The sequence below is a fragment of the Schistocerca gregaria genome, unplaced genomic scaffold (assembly GCF_023897955.1).
Source record: "Schistocerca gregaria isolate iqSchGreg1 unplaced genomic scaffold, iqSchGreg1.2 ptg000286l, whole genome shotgun sequence".
NCBI lineage: Eukaryota > Metazoa > Arthropoda > Insecta > Orthoptera > Acrididae > Schistocerca > Schistocerca gregaria.
In genome coordinates, this window is record NW_026061776.1 from 988,448 (window position 1) to 1,010,134 (window position 21,687).

Below are 21,687 nucleotides of genomic sequence, written 5' to 3' on the forward strand. Positions count from 1 at the left end.
CCGAGGATATATTCTTTACTAACTGTTACCTGCAGCTGTGTTCACATTTCAGTGGTTTTGTTATGATGGGTGATGGTAAGTGTGCGTCCAGTAACGTCAGTGACCTCGTGTGTCTGACTGTTCGGGTAGGCACAGCTGTTAATGTGCGCCCCCGCCTGCCCCCACCAACGCATGATGCAGCATCGCTGCCGAGTAGTGTGTGCGGAGGGGCGTGGCCAACAGCGTGCATCTCTGCGTTGTGCTACTGAAGTGTCTATACGTGACGCAACATATACGTTATCGAAATAGGTTGAGACGTGAGAACGTCTCAGAGAAAGTTACTTTGGCATTTATATTACTACTATCGATAAAAGAGAAATTTGTTAACATAGAGTATGGGTTTAAGTGTCTGGAAGTCGTTTCTAAAAGTATTTGTATGGAGTGTAGCCATGTATGGAAGTGAAACTTGGACGATAAATAGTTTGGACAAGAAGAGAATAGAAGCTTTCGAAATGTGGTGCTCCAGAAGAATGCTGAAGATTAGATGGGTAGTTCACATAACTAACGAGGAGGTATTGAATAGAATTGGGGAGAAGAGGAGTTTGTGGCACAACTTGACAAGAAGAAGGGACCGATTGGTAGGACATGTTCTGAGGCATCATGGGATCACAAATTTAGCATTGGAGGGCAGGTGGAGGGTGAAAATCGTAGAGGGAGACCAAGAGATGAATACACTAAGCAGATTCAGAAGGATGTAGGTTGCAGTAAGTACTGGGAGATGAAGAAGCTTGCACAGGATAGAGTAGCATGGAAATCTGCATCAAACCAGTCTCAGGACTAAAGACCACAACAACAAGAACATCGATAAAACTTGAAATTATGATATTTTTTCCGTGATCCAAGTTTGACGAAATGAAGCCCCAAGCGACAAGTTACCTGCGAAAACCGCATGAAAATTCGTACAGTAATTTTAGAGATTAGCGTGTTCCAACAGACAGACACGACAGTTTTTGATAAGACTTTAAGTGACGATATATATTTTTTCTATGATCCACTTTGGATTAAATAAAGCCAATACGCTGCCTCAAGCAAGTTACCTGCGAAAACCTCATGAAAATTCACCTAGTACTTTGGAGATTACCGTGTTCAAGCAGACAAACACACAGACTCGGCAGTTTTATAGTTAGTATAGATATTAATTGTTGAGCCTAGTTTCCATAAGAACAGCAATTGCATTAGCGATAAAGTGCCCGAGAGTTCTTCAAACTAGTAAAGTATGCGTGAAGCACTGTGAGCACTTCTGCTGTCATCTTCGAAGACGTTAGTGTCTGCAGCACACTCAGCATCAGTATGTAGAAGCAAGAGCAAAACTTTGTCACCGCGAATCTTGACGTAACCGTCCTGGTTCATGTTCATGGTAAACTGAATGAGTAAGCACATAAGCACAGGTTATGGCACGGGAAACACCCAAAAAAACCACAGGACCACTTCCAGCTAAAACTATAAAGTGGCCCAAATGGCTCTGAGCACTATGGGAGTTAACTTCTCAGGTCATCAGTCCCCTAGAACTTAGAACTACTTAAACCTAACCAATCTAAGGACATCACACACATCCATGCCCTAGGCGGGATTAGAACCTGCGACAGTAGCGGTCGCACGGTTCCAGACTAAAGCGCCTAGAACCGCTCGTTCACAGCGGCCGGCGCCGAAATTAGACACTGCAGGTGAAATTTCGGTGTGCTCGACGCCTTCGTCGGTGGAAATGGGGCAAATTGCGACTCGTCGGACCACACAACACGCCTACTGTCAGCTGAAATCCAGTTTCTGTGTTGTCTGATCCACTGAAGACACGTAGCTTTACATGCCGAAATAAGTAGTGGTCTTTTGCGAGCTGCAATAATGTCGCCTCACAAACTCGTTAGGCAGCGCGGGGTGGCCGCGCGGTTAGAGACACCATGTCACGAATCGTGCGGCCCCTCCTACCGGCAGTTCGAGTCCTCCCTCGGGCATGGGTGTGTGTGTTGACCTTAGAGTAAGTCAGTTTAAGTAATGTGAAAGTCTAGCGACCGATGACCTTAGCAGTTTGGTCCCTTGAACACTAACTGGTTGAGGTGGACCTGGATTCTCTGAACAACAGTTGTTCCTGTCTGATCGTTTAGGGTGTCTACATCACTCCGAAATTTCCAAAATGCACTTTTTTTTGGGGTGGGGTCTAATATTTTACCCTTTGAGATTTTTTGCTCAGAAAGGATACGAATCAAGTAAAGCTGTGAGGGCGGGTCGTGAGTAGTGATTGGGTAGCTCAGTCGGTAGAGCAATTTCCCGCGAAAGGTACAGCTCCCAGATTCGAGTCTGTGTGGCACGCGGTTGTAATCTGCTAGGAAGTTCGAAGTCAGCCCATACTCCGATGCTGAGCGAAAATTCATTCTGGAAATACGAATCGATATTCACCAATATCCGCCATCTCTGGAAGACTCGAGGGGAGAGAATGAATGTTAGTTGCGTAATGTTTCACTAAATCAGCGTCCTAACTATAGCAGAAGTACAGTTCTGGTCTCGGGTTGATTCTTTGGAGAGAGTTATGGTAAAAAGTACGCTCGTGACCAATTGAGACGATTACGTGACAAAGCACCGGGCTATTAGTATATCATTGACCCTAATGAGTCATAGAAGGTTACTCATATCCCGAAACTGAAGTACTTATCACACTTGTAGAAGATACAAATACGAAGGTTAAGCGATTGTGACTGACCGCCAGATCGTCGATAAGTACAGGAACTGTGATAATGCAGGAAATCGTCTGATCGCCTGGGCACAAGGTATAGTGACTTTTCTGATAATCTGTGTTTAGTAATTTAGCAAGAACGGTGGATAAAGCAAAAAATGATAAGAAATGACATTCAGTACTATCTAACTTACAGTCTAGATCAAATCACACACCTGTCAAAATGTGCATGACTGTATTAAGAATTTGATAACCTATGCTGGATATTTAAAATGTATTTACTATACAGAAAGAATCATCTTAAATCTTTTTGTCATGTGAATGGTCCGAAGAGCTTGGTTAAGCTTTTACTGACGATTGTGATGTCTCTTGTCACACCGATTATTTTTTTAATTTATTTATCATAATATTGTGTCACTAATGTAGTAAGACTTCAGTCATCCGGCGATCACGTGAAAGGCATTTCATTCTGTAGAGACATTACCGTCTGCTAGCCTCAGCCAGTCTTGGAGTCAATCACCTGACGATGGGGGATGGGGCAGCTCAAGCTGAGAGCTACGGTTCTTTTGTCAGTGTTAAATTTATTTGCTTAAGTGAAATGGACCCTGGTAGTGTCTCTTGGGGAAAGCAGCTGAATGCTTTACTTGTTAGTAATTTTCATAATTTTATGTGTAAGATTCAATGAAATTAGTGAATAAAGATAGTGCATCTCCAGACTAAATGAATAAAGTAATGAATCTGTAGACGACCAAGTGTACTGTCTGTACAAATTGGCTCACTACAGCTGTCAGCTCTGCAGTGTTAAAGAAGCAACTTCTTCCTCCACGGCAGTGTAACCGTTCCCCTCTGTGCTGCGAATCGCAAACTTGTTTAGTATTGCAGGTTAAACGTATCTCCAAGGTTTGCACTGATTTCATTTGTGTCATCGTATTTTCCTTCATTTCACTGCCATCCAGCCACTCATTACATTTCAGTACATCTAATTTATTTGATAAGTGTCCGTTATGGCAGGATAAGCTAAGGCTCTTCCCCAGTGCCGCTGTTCCCACATACTGTAGCTTCCCCCACATTCCCGTAATCAACTGACCGTGTGATTGCGAACTTAAGGATTTCTGGAGCAAGAAATGAGCCTGAACACAATACATAAATTTCGCAGCATACTAACACTTACCTCCACAAATTTATTTTTAGATTAATTAAAAAATAATAAAAATAATTCTTTCAAACTACTGAAATTCATTATGAAACAACAAATGTTGAAACAGCGCTGAATACTGCATACCAAGCTATCAACGCACAATAATAATATAGAAGTGTAAGCAAATGCCTTTCATTATTTGTTTAATGCCAGCATTTAAATTAAATTAAATTAAGTAATTACATCCACATAAAAGAATACTAGGTTGAAGGCCCGTTATTCCGCAAATTATCTGTTACTTAATTTAGATTTACACATGGTTTTTTCAAAGTAATGAAATTTGATATAATCTACTAAATTGTTTTACACATTTCTGTCATTCGTTTATGCAAATAGAAACCTTGGAATCAGGCCCTAAGGAAATTTTATGTCATTCTACTAAATTCTGCTACATACTTATGCCAATAGGAGTTTTAGACTCACGACCCCAGCCCAGGTAATAATGACGTAGGTCAGTAATATTGTCTACCATGCAGCCACGACACTGGCAGCTAATGACAGCATGGGGCGGGGCTTGAGGTGCCAATGGTGAGCACAGCTTGAGGCTACGGACCGTAGTTGAACTGTTTAGTCGGCAAGTAAATCACAACAGTGCTACAGTGGTAGAGGTGTGGACACAAAACAGATCAGTGGCAACGATAAACAAAACAAACAGTGCATCATATCTAAACAATAGCTGCCGAAGTTGACACTGCGTCAGAAAAGAACCCAAGGAATTTCGCAGAGCGAGAAAGAAGTGGCAGATGAAATACACTCCTGGAAATTGAAATAAGAACACCGTGAATTCATTGTCCCAGGAAGGGGAAACTTTATTGACACATTCCTGGGGTCAGATACATCACATGATCACACTGACAGAACCACAAGCACATAGACACAGGCAACAGAGCATGCACAATGTCGGCACTAGTACAGTGTATATCCACCTTTCGCAGTAATGCAGGCTGCTATTCTCCCATGGAGACGATCGTATAGATGCTGGATGTAGTCCTGTGGAACGGCTTGCCATGCCATTTCCACCTGGCGCATCAGTTGGACATGCGTTCGTGCTGGACGTGCAGACCACGTGAGACGACGCTTCATCCAGTCACAAACATGCTCAATGGGGGCAGATCCGGAGATCTTGCTGGCCAGGGTAGTTGACTTACACCTTCTAGAGCCCGTTGGGTGGCACGGGATACATGCGGACGTGCATTGTCCTGTTGGAACAGCAAGTTCCCTTGCCGGTCTAGGAATGGTAGAACGATGGGTTCGATGACGGTTTGGATGTACCGTGCACTATTCAGTGTCCCCTCGATGATCAGCGGAGGTGTACGGCCAGTGTAGGAGATCGCTCCCCACACCATGATGCCGGGTGTTGGCCCTGTGTGCCTCGGTCGTATGCAGTCCTGATTGTGGCGCTCACCTGCATGGCGCCAAACACGCATACGACCATCATTGGCACCAAGGCAGAAGCGACTCTCATCGCTGAAGACGACACGTCTCCATTCGTCCCTCCATTCACGCCTGTCGCGACACCACTGGAGGCGGGATGCACGATGTTGGGGCGTGAGCGGAAGACGGCCTAACGGTGTGTGCGGGACCGTAGCTCAGCTTCATGGAGACGGTTGCGAATGGTCCTCTCCGATACCCCAGGAGCAACAGTGTCCCTAATTTGCTGGGAAGTGGCGGTGCGGTCCCCTACGGCACTGCTTAGGATCCTACGGTCTTGGCGTGCATCCGTACGTCGCTGCAGTCCGGTCCGAGGTCGACGGGCACGTGCACCTTCCGCCGACCACTGGCCACAACATCGATGTACTGTGGAGACCTCACGCCCCACGTGTTGAGCAATTCGGCGGTACGTCCACCCGGCCTCCCGCATGCCCACTATACGCCCTCGCTCAAAGTCCGTCAACTGCACATACGGTTCACGTCCACGCTGTCGCGGCATGCTACCAGTGTTAAAGACTGCGATGGAGCTCCGTATGCCACGGCAAACTGGCTGACACTGACGGCGGCGGTGCACAAATGCTGCGCAGCTAGCGCCATTCGACGGCCAACACCGCGGTTCCTGGTGTGTCCGCTGTGCCGTGCGTGTGATCATTGCTTGTACAGCCCTCTCGCAGTGTTCGGAGCAAGTATGGTGGGTCTGAGACACCGGTGTCAATGTGTTCTTTTTTCCATTTCCAGGAGTGTAGTATCGTTTCTGCGGGATGAGTGAGTGGAATTTGTCGTGTCGTATACGCTCGACTGTGCGGACAATGTACATAATGAGTATAATGATGGCGATACGCGCTTAACAAGTGAAAGTGATATCGAAGCAGGTCTCGAGCCATTTAGTTCATCATAGTTGTCGGACCGGGAGCCACAAATCCCATCTCCAGTGAAACGTGGTAAAGAACAATCATTGTCCAAGGAGTGGCTACTAAAGAAAATTACGCACATGGAAGATCATCCGCAGCATAGTAAAAACACAATTACGAACAGATTTCGAATAAGTCCGCAGCAATACGACGTGTAGAGCATAAGGAAAGCTACGGATATTCAACGGAGGACAAGCCGTACTTGTTACAAAAACTGGTGTTTACGATAAACTTTACAGGATGTGCATGATAGTGACCTATCGTAGATTTCAAGGGAAGCAGTGAATGGTTCTTTAACTTCAAACACTGCTACTAAATTGGAAGACCACTATCACACTTTCTATGGCCATCTGCTATCGTCCATCCTTTCCAGACTCCATACATTTTAGACGTTTCGTCTCTGTGGTGTCTAGTACCGATATATCGTCACACACAGACTCTCTTTTGTTGAAATTTGGTACACGGTCCAGCATGGAGATGCCACAACGTCGCCTCCAAAAGTCTATCTCTAGCGCAAGCAACTTGTTTCTCTGATGCTTGCAAAAAATGGTTCAAATGGCTCTGAGCACTACGGGACTTAACATATTAGGTCATCAGCCCCCTAGAACTTAGAACTAATTAAACCTAATAAACCCAAGGACATCACACACATCCATGCCCGAGGCATGATTCGAACCTGCAACCGTAGCAGTCACGCGGTTCCGGACTGCAGCGCCTAGAACCGCACGGCCACCGCGGCCGGCTCTGATGCTTGCTATTACCTGCGTTTCGGCTCCGTACGCAGGTGTTTTCAACAACTGTACGATATATTACCTATTTGGTCCTTTTTGTTATTTTGTTATTCCAAAGGACAGATGTCAATTATTCTTATAGCCCTCCTGCCCTGCCCTATTTTATTTTATTTTCGTATTAACCACCTAGGATCACGTAACACACCCAGCTCCTCTTCTTTCCTGGTTTTCATTTTTTCAGTACTCCTTCATCATCTCCCCATGTTGTCTTTTCCTTCCTTCTGAGCAAGTTGTTCCCGATTTCTTATTTCTTCTTCTCTGAAAGCCTTCTAAATTTAAAATTTTATTCTTAAAAAGATTTTTGTCTGGTATTTACGATTATTTGATACTGTTTCTTTCTAGGCCTTTCCTTATTTCTGTAATCCATGCTACTGTCGATTTCTTTTTCCAGAAATACAGGAATATTTGTTTCACGAGCCTGTTCTCATTCATTGTTAGGCATTCACATCTATATAAACACTCTGGTCATACCACTATGGTGTAGTGATTTGGTTTTGTTTTGCTGCATATGCATTTCTTGTTGTAAATTTTCTTTCTCAAACCATGTGATCTCTCCATTTTGTTAACTCTTACATGTACTGCAAGTTTTTCTAGTCCATTCTTTTGCACAGTTTCTCCAAGAAATTTGAATTTACTTATTCGCTCTATTTTATCTACTTGTGGTTCTATGAATTTTGGTGCATTTTTATGTTTGTCGTGAATTTTGTTTATTCAGCTGAAATTTTGAGACCAGTTCTATTTGCTATTTCTTCGAGAAGATTTATCTGAGTAACCGCGTCTGCCAGATTTTCTGAAAGTATTGCAAAATCGTCTACAAAAGCCAGGCAGTTTACCTTAATTCCATTAGCTTTCCTTCCTAGAATTATTGGTTCGACTTTGTCATTCTTTTGCTCCAAATTCCAGAACCTTACAATTTCTTCTAGAAAGCAGTTCAACATTAAAGGTGCTAAACCACCCCCGTGTGTAACAACAGTTTTTATTTCAAACGGCTGTGATACTTCTCCGATAAATTTAACATTATATATCATATTTGTAAGACTTTCACGAATTATGTTTCCTAATTTTCCTTTAACACCAAATTCTCTAATGACTGTAGCTATTGTTTCTCTATCTACCGGATCGAATGCTTTTTTGAAATGAATGATACTATTATAGGTTTGCTGGTTAACATTCTGTGGCGAATTATTGATGTTAAGTTAAAAATGTGTTCTGTGCAGGATATTTCCTTTTCAAAACATCCATGATATTCTCCCAATTGTTCCTCTAAAGTTTCTACAACTCTGTCCAGGGGAATTTTTGATAAAATTTTGTATGCCACTGGCAGAATTGACACCCCTCTGTAACTGTTTACATTTTGTTTGTCTCCCTTTCTATGTAGATTGTGTATGTGGATTAACGCTATTTTCCACTCTTCTGGAGTCTTTCAGTTTTCCAGATGTTCTCAGAAAGTAGTTGTAGATCATGTATAATCTTTGGTTCTGACCATTTCAATAATTCTGCTACAATGGAGTCTTCACCTCTTGCATTGTTGTTTTTGATTGATGTGATAGGTTCATGAACTTCTAGCTCTGTTACTGGGAAATCTTGCTGCAGATTTTGTGGTATTGCTGGAAATTCCAATTTCACTAGTAAAAATTTTTAATATTATTTTTCGTAAAATTCGCTTTTATTTCCATAAACTCATTTTTTCAAAGGTTCTTCTGGTTTTCTGGATTATTTTGATGTTTCTTTTCTTTTTTGTCTGAATTCTTTTAAATGGTGCTCTTTTGTTGAAAATCTCCATTTTCTCCATTTTTGAGCTCGTTGTTCTAGTGTCCTATCTTATTTTTCAAGTCATCTTCACTTTTTCCGTTTGTTGACATCATAATCCTCATACACTTAAAAGACTTACATCCCCTGACCTTACTGCCTAAAACCTCCATATCCTATATGGTATTGTCGCCAAACTTCAGATATTTCGATTTTGTCATGCTTATTGTGAAGCATCGTCTTTCATACTCCTGTTTTAACATCCTAAGGATGGTCCTCTGCTACGATAATTTCGTCACCAGCGAAGAGAAGTGTGTACAAGGTTACATCCCCAACAATGACTCCCATCCCTTCACATTTGTTCCTCCCGGCTTTAAAAGCTTCCTCTACATAGGATTTAAATAGAATCGGTGCTCTAGGACACCAATGGTGTAGCCCTATTGTAACAGGAAACTCCGGTGACACTGAATTTCCTGCTTTGACGGCACTCACTCAGTCCATATAGAACTGTTTCACTGCTTTAATGCAAATAGTTGACACGCCACTATTCTTCACTCTTGTCCACAGATTGTTTTGTGGTACCGTACCATTGGCCTTCTGCAAATACACGCAGCCTAAAGAATCTCTATCTGAATATTCCATCATTACATGAGCACCATGGTCCTAAACCATTCTGTTCTTCAGATATTACAGCTCCATCTCTATTCTTTCTATTACGTGCAAGAACGAATGATAGACAATGGGTGCTAGGTCAGGTCTGTCGGGGACAGGGATGGGGGACATTGTTCTCAGTCCAACGACGCGATCAGATCTTGAGCCTGATAAGACAAATGGAAGCGAGCACTGTCGTGCAGCCAAAAGATCGCTCTACGTAGCTCTTTTGTTTTAGATTGCGCTGCACAGTTCGTTTAAGGTCTAACAGCAAGTGTCTGCATAGACTGTGCAAACCTGAAGCAAAAAATAGTCACGCAGAACACAGTGCACATAATTTTTCGGGCTGTAATTGTTTACTGGTATTATAGTTACTTTGGGGAAATTAAATGCCTCCATTCCAAGGACAGTTACTTGATTCTGGTGTAACGTGGAACAGCCCATGTTTTGTTAAATGTAGTAACTATACAGATACATGTTCTGTATCACAGAAGAGTTGACCACCTACACGGTATATGCTAAAGCCCGACATATGGCATATTGTATGTTAATATTAATGATTTTCCAATTGATTAAAGTGAAACCAAAAAGTGTTTTTTTTTCGCTGTGTCTTCCTTTGTTGAACAAACGTTGAAGGGATCGAACGGTTGCTGAGACTGTTCTTAGTGCTTTAGGGTAAAATCAATACTCTTTGAATATATCTCGAATGTCATCAACCTCCAAGTGAGAGCTGACAAACCATCCCGTTGTTTACTCAGATCTGCTCGTGAACTTTTAGCGCCACATGAATGTGGCCACGTAACAAGGACTCTCAGAAACCTTTTTATGTACAATAGATAGAATATTACAGTATTAGATGAGGATGCATAATTTTCAGTCTAGTTACAGTAGTTCGTCAGTTATGAGTGTCGCTGGATAATGTGAGACTTTTATATGTCCATTTCGTCTCTGGCCGAAGGCTAGATTAATTTCTTTGTCACTTTTAAACTTATTTGTACGATAAGAGGCAATGATGTGGAACCTGTGAGTTTATACACTCCTGGAAATGGAAAAAAGAACACATTCACACCGGTGTGTTAGACCCACCATACTTGCTCCGGACACTGCGAGAGGGCTGTACAAGCAATGATCACACGCACGGCACAGCGGACACACCAGGAACCGCGGTGTTGGCCGTCGAATGGCGCTAGCTGCGCAGCATTTGTGCACCACCGCCGTCAGTGTCAGCCAGTTTGCCGTGGCATACGGAGCTCCATCGCAGTCTTTAACATTGGTACCATGCCGCGACAGCGTGGACGTGAACCGTATGTGGAGTTGACGGACTTTGAGCGAGGGCGTATAGTGGGCATGCGGGAGGCCGGGTGGACGTACCGCCGAATTGCTCAACACGTGGGGCGTGAGGTCTCCACAGTACATCGATGTTGTCGCCAGTGGTCGGCGGAAGCTGCACGTGCCCGTCGACCTGGGACCGGACCGCAGCGACGCACGGATGCACGCCAACACCGTAGGATCCTACGCAGTGCCGTAGGGGACCGCACCGCCACTTCCCAGCAAATTAGGGACACTGTTGCTCCTGGGGTATCGGCGAGGACCATTCGCAACCGTCTCCATGAAGCTGGGCTACGGTCCCGCACACCGTTAGGCCGTCTTCCCCTCACGCCCCAACATCGTGCAGCCCGCCTCCAGTGGTGTCGCGACAGGCGTGAATGGAGGGACGAATGGAGACGTGTCGTCTTCAAATGGTTCAAATGGCTCTGAGCACTATGGGACTCAACTGCTGTGGTCATTAGTCCCCTAGAACTTAGAACTACTTAAACCTAACTAACCTAAAGACATCACACACATCCATGCCCGAGGCAGGATTCGAACCTGCGACCGTAGCAGTCGCACGGTTCCCGACTGCGCGCCTAGAACCGCGAGACCACCGCGGCCGGCCACGTGTCGTCTTCAGCGATGAGAGTCGCTTCTGCCTTGGTGCCAATGATGGTCGTATGCGTGTTTGGCGCCGTGCAGGTGAGCGCCATAATCAGGACTGCATACGACCGAGGCACATAGGGCCAACACCCGGCATCATGGTGTGGAGAGCGATCTCCTACACTGGCCGTACACCTCTGGTGATCGTCGAGGGGACACTGAATAGTGCACGGTACATCCAAACCGTCATCGAACCCATCGTTCTACCATTCTTAGACCGGCAAGGAAACTTGCTGTTCCAACAGGACAATGCACGTCCGCATGTATCCCGTGCCACCCAACGTGCTCTAGAAGGTGTAAGTCAACTACCCTGGCCAGCAAGATCTCCGGATCTGTCCCCCATTGAGCTTGTCTGGGACTGGATGAAGCGTCGTCTCACGCGGTCTGCACGTCCAGCACGAACGCTGGTCCAACTGAGGCGCCAGGTGGAAATGGCATGGCAAGCCGTTCCACAGCACTACATCCAGCATCTCTACGATCGTCTCCATGGGAGAATAGCAGCCTGCATTGCTGCGAAAGGTGGATATACACTGTACTAGTGCCGACATTGTGCATGCTCTGTTGCCTGTGTCTATGTGCCTGTGGTTCTGTCAGTGTGATCATGTGATGTATCTGACCCCAGGAATGTGTCAATAAAGTTTCCGCTTCCTGGGACAATGAATTCACGGTGTTCTTATTTCAATTTCCAGGAGTGTAGTATCTTTAACAGAAGTCATTCCATGCTGGCCAGTTTCTTGGTGTATACGTACAACACTGAAAATTACTGTAGCATGATAGCACCAACATGTATGCCGTTATTTCGAATACATAAAACTTTCTGATTACATCATTCTCCGTCTTTAGCAGTCAAGTAAACGAAATTTCACTTTATTTTTGAGTATAGCATATCTGTCACATATTTTACGTCATTTAGCAAATTGCCAAAATTTTTGGTCCCAGAATAATTCACTGTTTTTTGAGAAAAATAGGACTTCAATAAATAATAATGGAGAATAACGGCCATTTTTCCCATAGATTATTGTGATTAGGGACATCATTATTACTTCAGAAGTGCAATACTTACTAAAAGTTTCAAAAAAGGATGCACAAAGTTGTCATTAAAATGCCTAAATGAAACGTCTGTAAGACTATCATGGAAAGTTATAACAAAGTACACTCACAGTTAGGTTCCCTCGAACAAAAGCATACTTTCTAAACTACGAATAACTGCAGAAATTCATTTCTTTAGAAATCAGCAAATAAATTATTTAAAAAAAACTTTTTAATATAACATATTTTTAAAACGGACAAAAACGTACAGAGGCATTCAAAAAGGAGGAACAGATTTCAAATATGTATTGCTTCAAAACTACAAACTATAGAAACACAATTCCAACGTTCCTGGAAAGGGGCCGCCCGGGGTAGCCACGCGGTCTGGGTCGTTGCCACGGTTCGCGCGGCTACCCCTGTCGGAGATTCGAGTTCTCCCTCAGGCATGGGTATGTGCATTGTCGTTAGCGTAAGTTACTTTAAGTTAGGCTAAGTAGTGTGTAGGCCTAGGGACCGATGACCTCAGCAGTTTGGTCCCATAGCACTTTACCACAAATTTCTAAAACATTCCTGGAATGTGAAAAGTCCAGGTTTTTGTGCATTCAATGTGAGTTCATCGTCATGGAGAATTCACTGGGAATTCACGGAGAATTGTCTAAGCACGTCCGACGTTGCCTTCATGACACCATTCCAGGACGTTGGATTGGAAGAGGAGGAACAGAAGATGAATTGCATCGCCGGTGGCCTCCCAGGTCTCCAGGCCTTACACCTTGTGACTTTTGTCGGTGGGGTTACGTAAAAGACCCCGTTTTTATCCTCCTATGTCTGACAGACACTCTTGAATGTCTGTGACATCGTATTGTTGAAGCTATGAATTCGATAAAGAGAGGCCAGCTGCTTCGTGTGCGGCAGGAAATGAGCCACCGTTTTCATATTTGCTGTGTAACTCATGGTGCTTACGCTGAATGCATAAAAGTTTGAACATCTCTCTTTCCAGGAACGTTGGAATTGTGTTTCTATCTTTTGTAGTTTTGCAGCATAAGTATTTCAAATCTGTTCCTTCTTTTTGAACAGTTCTGTATAAAATAATATCTTCTAGTCCCATACAGTCCTGGAAATTTGTGCTTCTGAATTTTTAATAGCTATGAAAATACTTGCAGAATTTAAAACGTAAAACGTGGTAGGTAGGAAGGAAAATTGGGCTTGACGTACCGTTGACATCGAGGTCTTCAGAGATTGAGTAGAAGATCGGATTGTGTCAAGAATGGGGAAGGAAATCGGCGGTACCCTTTCAAAGAAACCATCCCGACATTTGCCTGGAGTGATTTAGGGAACTCATGGAAAACCTAAATCTGGATGGTCGGAAGCGGGGTTGAACCGTTGTCCTTCCGAATGCTAGCCCTGTGCGCTAATCAACGCGCCACCCCGCTCGATGGAGCGAATGCATTAGGATTAGGTAATAGCGAGGAGCTGAAATATTCATGCATCAGTTATGTATTGCATGCACCCCATGCTTTTCGTTTTCAGTTCTGCAAATAGTTTCATAGCTATTAAAAATTCACACATGCAGATTTTCAGGACTATCCGTATCAAGCTAGGAATCTGTATGGGGCTAGGAGAAATAGTTTTATACTCTTTAGACTGTTTTAAAAATGTGTTATATTAAAAAGTTTTTATTTAAAAACTGTTTTCTGCTTTTCAACTGATTTCAAACATTTTCATGAGAGTAAAACAGAGACATGAGATAAATTTGAGGATTATTTCTCTCCATCTAAATCGATCAATAGATTGCCTCCTCCTACAATTATCTCACGAAAAATCGTCGAAGGCAGAAATGAGAGAGGATCGAATTCTTACGGGTACTTACTAGCAACTGTTCCCACCGTTAAGCGTTCGCAAGTGGAACTAGACGCTAAAGCAAGTTAATATTGCATTGTCACACACTTATGAGCTATTTTGAGAGTTTCATGTCTCTAGCTCATCGGGAAATTAGTTTAAATCAATTGCAAGATTTGTACTTAACAAACAGACAAGAAAGCTACCTAATAAAAACGCGTCAAAATTACGTGAACTTCATGATTTGTTTCCCTTAAAATGCTCGAAGTTTTAACTTATTCCCTGAGATACATCTCCTGACTTTCTTGGAAACTAGTCACACAGACACATACACCAGTTTTTGCTCGTGTTACATAATTCATAGCAACATGTGAGATAATTATGCAATCGCACTGGAGTCACGACGTAATATTTGCTTTTCCCTTTACTGCTGAACTGATATGAAGGGGAATCACTGAACAAAAAATGATGATTTTTTTAAAAAAGTAAACGAATAATACGTGTAACAAACGTAAGCGACATCTCATGACATTTATCTCTTTACACATCTTAGAACCAGCAGAGGAAAAACAAACATTCGAAAAAATCTATGAACAATAGCAACTGTGATATTGTAATCAGAGACATCGTAAAATAGTAATACACAGTGCATATTCTTTAGGTATCAGACGAAGAATTACAAAGTTGAAATTCCTCATCAAAGAAGAGAACAGAGCAACGGCTGACATTTTTTCCCATAATACGTACAAGCTGATGGTACAGTTTACTCAAATCTGTTTCGAGATAACTTAACAGGTTTCCAGAACTTGTTCGACACTCCGTCCCTGAAATCGTAGCCGTCTATTTGAGCTCGCAGAGTTTGCGTGACATATTGACCCGTTACACCGTTCATTCTCAATGCTGTTTCATCGAAACTTGTTCCCATCAATGCGATTCTATCATTACAACAGTCTAGTGCAGCAAAGCACTACCTGCACATTTAAAGAAAAAACGCGTCACAGTGACATAGCGTGAAGACAAGTAAGTGAACTTACGTAAAAGAAAAGAGGAATACAAACAACACTCGGCAGCTCCACTAAAAGAGTACATACAGACAACTGCAAAGTCACGCACACAACAGAAAAATTCGAGTCAAGAATTAATATTACCTTCGTTAAGGAAAGCGAACTGACTATGAGGCTGAAAAAGAATGAAGCGAGATAAATTTAACAAGCTGAGTATTTTACCGTTGATATATATTTCAGGAGTATAATGAGTAAATCCTTCTATAGCCGAATTTCTTCGTAACGCCGTCTATATTGCCATAAAATTCCGTAAAGTACACTAAAGAAAAATGGACTTACATTGGAAGCGAGACTAAAATATAGTTCACAATTCTCTATCGTTCTACTTGTCTTCTTATTTCCCACCTCGTTTGGGGTCGGCTCTCCTAAACTTGTTACGCTATTCTGAACGTATTTACCTCATTTCAGCGTTAAGCTTCATAGTTTTCAGATCCGTCTTTATGGTCCTATTCGTTGGGGACCCGGGCCCTCTTTTCCATTCTTTTGTGTGAGCCACTGTAGGCAATACTCTTCAATTCTTTTCCCTATGATTGCTGCCTTGTATGTGGACGTTTCTTACTCTGTCTCTTAGGGTCACTCCTCCAGAACAGTGTGGCATCCTTGTCTCTGTAATCCGGAGCTTCCGTTCGTCTGATTTGTGCATGGCTCAGCGTACTGAACGGTACGCCAGAGCTGATCTTATCGCTCGTTTGCGTGTATTTCCTTTGACTTCGGCAGATATTTTCGAATCACAGACAGCTTCTATTAGTGACTGCCATTTCAACCAACCAGTCAATGTCGATGTCTTCATCCGTGGAACCTGCCGTTTTATTACCGATCCGAGGTACCTGATCTGATCAGCTGTTATCACACCCTGAGGTGACAATACTCATGGGATAGCGATATGAACATATCCAGATGGCGGTAGAATCCCGTGTACGAGGTATAAAAGGGTAGTGTGTTGGCAGAGCTGTCATTAGTATTCAGCTGATTCATGTGAAAAGATATCTGACGTGATTATGGCCGCACGATGTCCGAGATCCACAGTCTCAAAACAATGCCGACAATACCAAATTTCAGGCGTTACCTCTATCCACGGGCAACGCTGTGGCCGACGGCCTTCACTTAAAGACCGAGAGCAGCGGCATTCGCGTAGCGTTGTCAGTGCTAACAGACAAGCAACACTGCGTGAAATAATCGTAGAAATTAATGGAGGATATACGACGAACGTATCCGTTAGGACAGTGTGTGATATTTGGCGTTAATGAGCTATGGCAGCGAACGACCGACACGAGTGCATTTGCTGACAGCAGACATCGGCTGTAGCGCGTTTCCTGGGCTTGTGACGATATCTGTTGGACCGTAGACGACAGGAAAACAGTGGTCTGGTGAGATAAGTCCCGATTTCAATTGGTGAGAGCTGATGGTAGAGTTCTAGTGTGATGCAGACTCCACGAAGCCATTTACCCAATTTGTCAACAAGGCATTGTGGAAGCTGATGGTGCCTCCATAATAGTGTGGGCTGTGCTGATATGGAATGGACTGGGGCCTCTGGTTCAAATGTTTCGATCATTAACTGGAAATGGTTATGTTCGGCTACTTGTAGACCATTTGTAGCCATTTATGGGCTTCATGAGAACATAATAACCATGAAGTTTTTATGGATTGCAATGTCACCGGGCAACAATTGTTCGCAATTGGTTTGTAGAACATTCTGGACAATTCGAGCGAATGATATGACCTCCCAGACCGCCCGACATTAATCTCATCGAACAATTATGGGATGTAATCGAGAGGTCGGCTCAAGGATAAAACCCAGTACCGCCAACACTTTCGCAGTTGTGGACAGCTATAGAGGCAGCATGGCTTACTATTTCTGCAGGAGACTTCCAAAGACCTGTTGAGTCCGCCCACGTCCAGTTGCTGCACTACGCTGTCCAAAAGGAGGTCCGACACGTTGTTAAAAGGTACCCGTGACTTTTGTCACCTCAGTGTAAGCATTAAGGTCGTCTTGAATTTTTGGTAGAGATTCTACCATTAGAACTACGTCATCAACGCATAAAAGGGTCAAAAATCTCAGAAAAATTTTATATTTGCTGGGTGGTGAATTCCCCAATGTTTAGTAGCCACAAATTCTTTTTGAAAAAAAATTATTGTGTATTATTTTGAAATGGCAGCCATATTTGTTCCAGGCCGCATGCGTTTTTTCGTATTTGCAAGCAGCTACATATTTTACAATTATTCAGTAGTGGATTGTCCTAAGCCTTTAAGATAAAATGCGTTTAGTTCAACACACTCTGGGCTACAAATTAACATCATTATCACCTCAATGAGTGTATTCTTTATATATTTTAATAGTTCAAAGTTATCAGCCACAAATTTAAAAAAAACTCAATTTTTGAACAGTAGTTTTCCACAGAAAGATTAATTTTTCAGCTTTAATGTTTTTCTGATATTACACTGTATAGTATAGTTACTTTTTGTAGAGTATCAATGGTGAGCAGCTTACACTTAAAAAAATACACTATTATAAAAAAGGGCTTTTTTTTTAAAAAATTCCATTTTGTTGGGGGACCACATAAAAATCTGAAAATTTCACAGCTAATAGACCTTTATGATATCAAATGTCAGTATAAATTTCAACTTTGAGATTCAATTGGAAGAAATGGAAAAAGATTACAAATACGAGTCAAAAATAAGTTTTTTTAACATCAGCGATATCTAGGCTTAAGGAATAAAATATATCAGTTACAGCATATAATTTAATCATATCTCTGATTACTTACTTTTTTATTGAAAATAAACCTACTAATTACATTGTATTGTTCTCTTGTTATTTGTTTTTAGTACATCGTTCGTTGAACATTTGAGAAATTTGTTTACTCAGTTTGGGTGTTAGATTATCAGTTCTTCCAATCACAGTGGTAAATTCCATGGGAGACAGCTTCCGTAGTACATTTTAAAGAAGCATCTAGACTTGATACTTATCAATTTTTTTAAAAAAAATGTCCTTGGCCCTGGAGGGTGATAAAATACAAGACGTACATCTTGGTTTTGACAATAAATATTATGAACTTCGCCAATCCACCACTGTTCATCGTAAACACATGTCAAATGGTTCAAATGGCTCTGAGCACTATGGGACTTAACTTCTCAGGCCATCAGTCCCCTGAAACTTAGAACTACTTAAACCTAACTAACCTAAGGACATCACACACATCCATGCCCGAGGCAGGATTTGAACCTGCGACCGTAGCAGTCACGCGGTTTCAGACTGTAGCGCCTAGAAGCGCTCGGCCACTTCGGCCGGCAAACACAAGTCGCTATGTCTTTATTTTGAAGAACCGGTTGTACAAGTTTTCCACCCAATACTGGGCAGTGACTTTCAATGAAAATGCCGTCCCCTGTACAGGAATTATGTAATGCGTGCACGAGTACAGAAACGACATGTGGAAGTTTGGGTGTCGCCCTGGGTCGTGCACGGATAGCGACCGTTCCCGTAAAGCGACAAGTTCGGGTTCGAGTCCCGGTCCGGCACTAATTTCCAATGTCGTCATTTTCTTATATACCTGATGGTTGTTCGTATTTGCAGCTGCGAACGCATTTCGTATATTCCATGACGGCTGTAGTCGCCACAGTCCCTGCACCTTCGGTCATGCATGCAAACCCCAAGGAACATTGGCATCGTTCTTCTTATCAACACAGACACCGCAGTATCATATCTATTCAGTACCTGATCGTTAGGCGATCGACCCATATAATCTTCAGCATTCTTATGTAGCAGCACATTTCAAAAGCTTCTATTATCTTCTTGTCTGAACTGCTTACCGTCCACGTTTCACACTCCACACAAATGCCATCAGAAAACGTTTCCTGACAATTACATTGTATTCGATGTTAATAAATTTCTCATATTCGTAAACGCTTTTCTTGCCATTGCAAGTCTATATTTTATATCCTCACTACCTCGGCCATCATCAGTTATTTCACTGACCAAATACCAAAACACATCTGCTATATTTAAGGTCTCATTTCCTAATCCTCAGCTTCTCCCGAATAATTCAACTATATTCCATTAGCGTTATTTTGCTTATGTTGATGTTTATCTTATATCCTCCTTTCAAGACGCTGTCGATTCCGTTCAGCTGCTGTTCCAAGTCCTTTACTGTCTCTGACTGAAATACAGTGTCATCGGCAGATCTCAGAATTTTTGTTTCTTCTTATTGAACTTTAATTTGTTCTCCAAATTTTTCCTTGGCTTTCTTTACTTACTGCTCAACGTACAGATTAGGTAACATGGGGGACAGGCTACAACTGTGTTTAGTTCCCTTCTCAACCGCTGCTTTCCTTTCTGGCCCCTCGTCTCTTATAGTTGTCGTCTGGTATCAGTACAAGTTGTATAAGTTTTTGTTCCCTGCATTTTATTCTTGTAACCTTGTATTCCAGTCTACTAAGAAGTGGTATCTTGATGTAATTCTTCAGGCTTTTCCGGCGATATCTTGACAGCTTGAGGTGTTGGGTGTTCTGCCACGCACAGTACTTCGATAACGTGACTTTTTGTCTTCGTCAGGCACTACGTGAGACTATAGTAGGGTTCCAATATTAATATCTACTAATTTCCCTTACCATAGTCAGTACTCAGGACGTTTCTAGTGGGAATGGACCGCAAACGGAGAGCCTACAACCGATAATGGACAGGGAAATCAGTTGGTACGAATACTGGACCAGTTCCACTCGATTAGCAGTCTCAGGTAGCACCTGTGCATGGTCGATACACACATTCGTCAGAAGACGTGACAGCTGAAGACATCAAGTGGTAAATTTACTGGGAACCTTGCGAACATCGGTTACAGGGGTGCCACAAGTAGTTCCGAACGTCACATGCAAATGGAGAGGGGCAACGAGACATAGGGCCCTGCAACGAAATTGTGACGTCACACAAGTCGGCTTGACCGACAAATTTCGTCAACGCTCGGCTCCATGCAGGGCCCACGGGGAATCAATATTTAATTGAAAAGGCTTAATTTTGTCGTGTACTATCGAAATCTTCAAAACGTTTAAACACACATTCGTGAATTACTAAATTCGTCTTAGATAGTTACTCTCTCCCCGCCAGAGACGGCTGCTGTGTACTCGTAAGACCTGCAGTGTCACCTGCTGTGACGTACGTTCCAAGGCCTGCCTTTCTCGTGGGCATCGGCAGATGCTGAAAGGTGTTGCATTAAACGGACGGAGTATGATAAAAGTGTTAGTTTATAACATTTGTTTATGTGGTGCGCCTTTTTTAAACGATCTACCGATACATCACATCAAAGGCGTTTGAAATTGTCAACCTGGTTTAGCAATTAGAAAGAATAAATGAATGACGATATTAATAGAAACCCCCTGCTGTGCGAAATGGACCTGTGTGTTCAAGGTCGTACACTGTCGCAATGCTGTTACGGAAATTACGTTCCGTCTTTGCGATCCACAGAAGCAGCCACGGAGAGAATAATCGATCAAATATTGAGATTGCTAATGAAGATAACTCGAATCTAATGTGGAATCACCCCATTACCCACTAACTGCGAAATGTCTGGAGAATCGTCCGAAGTTTGTTGTGTAGGGACAAATAGTTCTAAAACCAATGTGATCCTCTTAGAAGTCACCGTTCAACTGACGACAAAGGCTCATGAAACTTCTGTTACCTACTGAAATCCAGTGATTTTTGGAAAGCATAAGTGTTGTGCTGGACGGAAATGAAGTTTTCAATTACGCAAAATTGTCATTTTAGCTGCTCATTAGCTATCCAAGTGGACATGGATCCCACCTGTCGCCATACGTGGACAGCATAAAATCTATTCCCGTCCAGCAGCCTGGTGTCATTGGCTCTTGTTCGAGAACATGTTTTGATTGTGCCTCATGATTAGGATGTACTAGGTGACGTCAAAAGATATTTGGATACATCTCGCTGGAGTGACATACTAGGTGTTGTGGCTATGCCCTCTTGTAATGTTTTGTAGTTCCTGGATGGATAAGGAGAGGGTGGTATGGTAGGTGGGTGGCTGATTTTCTCTGACTACAACACAAAATGCACACATGGTTAAAATGCACTTTATTACAGGAACCAATTGAATACTTAATTTCAATGATGTACAATCTGATTTTCTGTGTTTAACAGTAGTCAAATAACATGCACTAATTCTTGAATCTTGTCCGTGTCCGTATCACAACTATACAGGGTGGTCCATTGATAGCGACCGGGCCAAATATCTCACGAAATAAGCATCAAACGAAAAAACTACAAAGAACGAAACTCGTCTAGCTTGAATGGGGAAACCAGATGGCGCTATGGTTGGTCCGCTAGATGGCGCTGCCTTAGGTCAAACGG